Genomic DNA, 3,204 nt, shown 5'->3' with positions numbered 1-3,204 from the left:
ATGCCATGCCACGGCCAAGGCAGGCCAGCCAAAGCCAGCAGCATGCCATGCCAAGGCCAAGGCCAGCAGCATGCCATGCCACGGCCAAGGCAGGCCAGCCAAAGCCAGCAGCATGCCATGCCAGGGCCAAGGCCAGCAGCATGCCATGCCACGGCCAAGGCTGCCAGCCAAAGCCAGCAGCATGCCATGCCAAGGCCTAGGCCAGCAGCATGCCATGCCACGGCCAAGGCAGCCCAGCCAAAGCCAGCAGCATGCCATGCCAAGGCCTAGGCCAGCAGCATGCCATGCCACGGCCAAGGCAGCCCAGCCAAAGCCAGCAGCATGCCATGCCACGGCCAAGGCAGCCCAGCCAAAGCCAGCAGCATGCCATGCCAAGGCCAAGGCCAAGGCCAGCAGCATGCCATGCCACGGCCAAGGCCAAGGCCAAGGCAGCCCATCCGAAGCCAGCAACATTCCATGGCAAGGCCAACGCAGCCCAGCCAAAGCCGGCGGCATGCCATGCCAAGGCCAAGGCCAGCCGCATGTCTTGCCACGGCCTTGTCCCGCAGCGTGGCGTGCCTTGGCCTTGGGCTAGAACATCGCATGCCACGCCCTTGGCAAGCAATCCTGTCCCTCGTGTAATTGCCATTTGGTTTGGCTTTGACTTACGTATATGTTGCCCTGCGAAATGCTTGTCCCTCGGGTAATAGCCGGTTTGGTTGCCTTTGACTTGCGAACACGTTGCTAGTGCTTTCCCCAGTGGAAGCTTGTTGGGAAAAGTATGTCCCTCGGAAGTTGCCTGTTGCGTTTGTTATTTGCATTCGAGCTATCCGATGCTTGCTGGGTTTCTCTAAGAGTTTTTGCACGTTCGTCGGGCTTTTTAATTATTTATTTACTCATAAAAATTATAATAAAATAAATTAAAAATAAAAAAATAATTAAAAAAATTACTATAATTACTAGTGCCTCATCTTATAATTGTTGGAATTTTTCTAGAATTTTTTGAGTATTTTTAGTAATTTTTATTATTTTTTAAGTATTAAAATTGAAATAAATTAAAATAAAATATTCCGGTGGCCAAATATTTTTTTATAATTTTTTTTATGGTGTATTAAATTATTTCATACAACTTTCATGTTGAAAGTTTTGGCAAAAAACCATTACTTTTTAAAAAAACCCCATTATGACTCCTCGAACATGCTTGATGTTTCCTCCTGCCAGATTGAAAAGGGCTTAACAGGCTATTATAAGGGGGGGGCACCTCCCTTAAGGCTGGCCAGCATGGCCAGGCCACAGGCCACGCCTATGCCTAGGCGGGCGCTTGGCACATGCCATCGCTTGGCTTGTGGCATTGGCTTGTGGCATCGAAACTACATAGCCAAGCACGGGATGCGTCGAGTGGCGGCCCGCGGCGGTGGCGGTGGCACGTTGGCCTAGGGCAGCATGCCATGCCACAGCCTTGGCCAGCAACATGGCATGCCAAAGCCTTGGCCAGCAGCATGCCATGCCCTGGCCTTGGCAAGCATGTCATGCCACGGCCTTGGCCAGCAGCATGCCATGCCACGACCTTGGCCAGCAGCATGCCATGCCCCGGCCTTGGCCAGCATGTCATGCCACGGCCTTGGCCAGCAGCATGCCATGCCACAGCCTTGGCCAGCAGCATGCCATGCCACAGCCTTGGCCAGCAACATGGCATGCCAAAGCCTTGGCCAGCAGCACGCCATGCCCCGGCCTTGGCAACCTTGCCAAGCCACGGCCATGGCCAGCAGCGTGCTATGCCCCGGCCTTGGCCAGCAGCGTGCCATGCCCCGGCCTTGGCCAGCAGCGTGCCATGCCACGACCTTGGCCAGCAGCTTGCCATGCCCCGGCCTTGGCCAGCATGTCATGCCACGGCCTTGGCCAGCAGCATGCCATGCCACGGCCTTGGCCAGCAACATGGCATGCCGCGGCCTTGGCCGGCAGCATGCCATGCCGCGGCCTTGGCCGGCAGCATGGCAAGCCCAAGCCTTGGTCAGCAGCAGCATGCCATGCCAACGCCTTGGCCAGCAGCATGCCTTGCCACGGCCTCGGCCATCAGCATGCCTTGCCACGGCCTCGGCCATCAGCATGCCTTGCCACGGCCTCGGCCATCAGCATGCCTTGCCACGGCCTTGTCCAGCAGCATGGCATGCCCGGCCTTGGCCAGCAGCATGTCATGCCACGGCCTTGGAAAGCATGCCAAGCCACGGCCTTGGCAAGCATGCCAAGCCACGGCCTTGGCAAGCATGCCATGTCCCTCGGGTAATTGTACAAGTTGCCTTGCGAAATGCATGTCCCTCGGTTAAATTGCCATTTGGTTGGCTTTGGCGTGCGAACGAGTTGCCTGTGCTTTCCTTGTGGAAGCTTGTTGCGAGAAGTATGTCCCTCGAAAGTTGCCTGTTGCGTTTGTTATTTGCATTCGCGCTAACCGGTGCTTGCTCGGCCTCTCTAAATGTTTTCGCGCGTTCGTCGGGCTTCTTGGTCCTTCGGGGGGTGATTCGTTTTGGGGGGCTGGTGCACAGTGTACGTCGTGGCGCGTGAGTTGTGTTCGGTTTGTGCGAGTTGGACGGATCCCTGCCTGTGCAGCGAACTCCACTGGTGCATTCCTCCATGTCCCTCGGGTTGTCTTCGACTCGCCTTCGGGTTGCTTGCGCTTCCCTAGTGGAAGGTGCCTTGCGAAAAGCATGTCCCTCGGGTAATTGCCATTTGGTTGGCTTTGACGTTCGAACGAGTTGCCTATGCTTTCCTAGTGGAAGCTTGTTGCGAAAAGTATGTCCCTCGAAATTTGCCTGTTGCGTTTGTTATTTGCATTCGCGCTAACCGGTGCTTGCTCGGCCTCTCTAAATGTTTTCGCGCGTTCGTCGGGCTTCTTAGTCCTTCGGGGGGTGATTCGTTTTGGGGGGCTGGTGCACAGTGTACGTCGTGGCGCGTGAGTTGTGTTCGGTTTGTGCGAGTTGGACGGATCCCTGCATGTGCAGCGAACTCCACTGGTGCATTCCTCCATGTCCCTCGGGTTGTCTTCGACTCGCCTTCGGGTTGCCTGCGCTTCCCTAGTGGAAGGTGCCTTGCGAAAAGCGTGTCCCTCGGGTAATTGCCATTTGGTTGGCTTTGACGTTCGAACGAGTTGCCTATGCTTTCCTAGTGGAAGCTTGTTGCGAAAAGTATGTCCCTCGAAAGTTGCCTGTTGCGCTTGTTACTTTCATTCGC

This window comes from Camellia sinensis, unplaced genomic scaffold (genome assembly GCF_055761805.1).
Source record: "Camellia sinensis isolate YWXY unplaced genomic scaffold, ASM5576180v1 Unanchor168, whole genome shotgun sequence".
NCBI lineage: Eukaryota > Viridiplantae > Streptophyta > Magnoliopsida > Ericales > Theaceae > Camellia > Camellia sinensis.
This window is presented reverse-complemented; position numbering follows the sequence as displayed.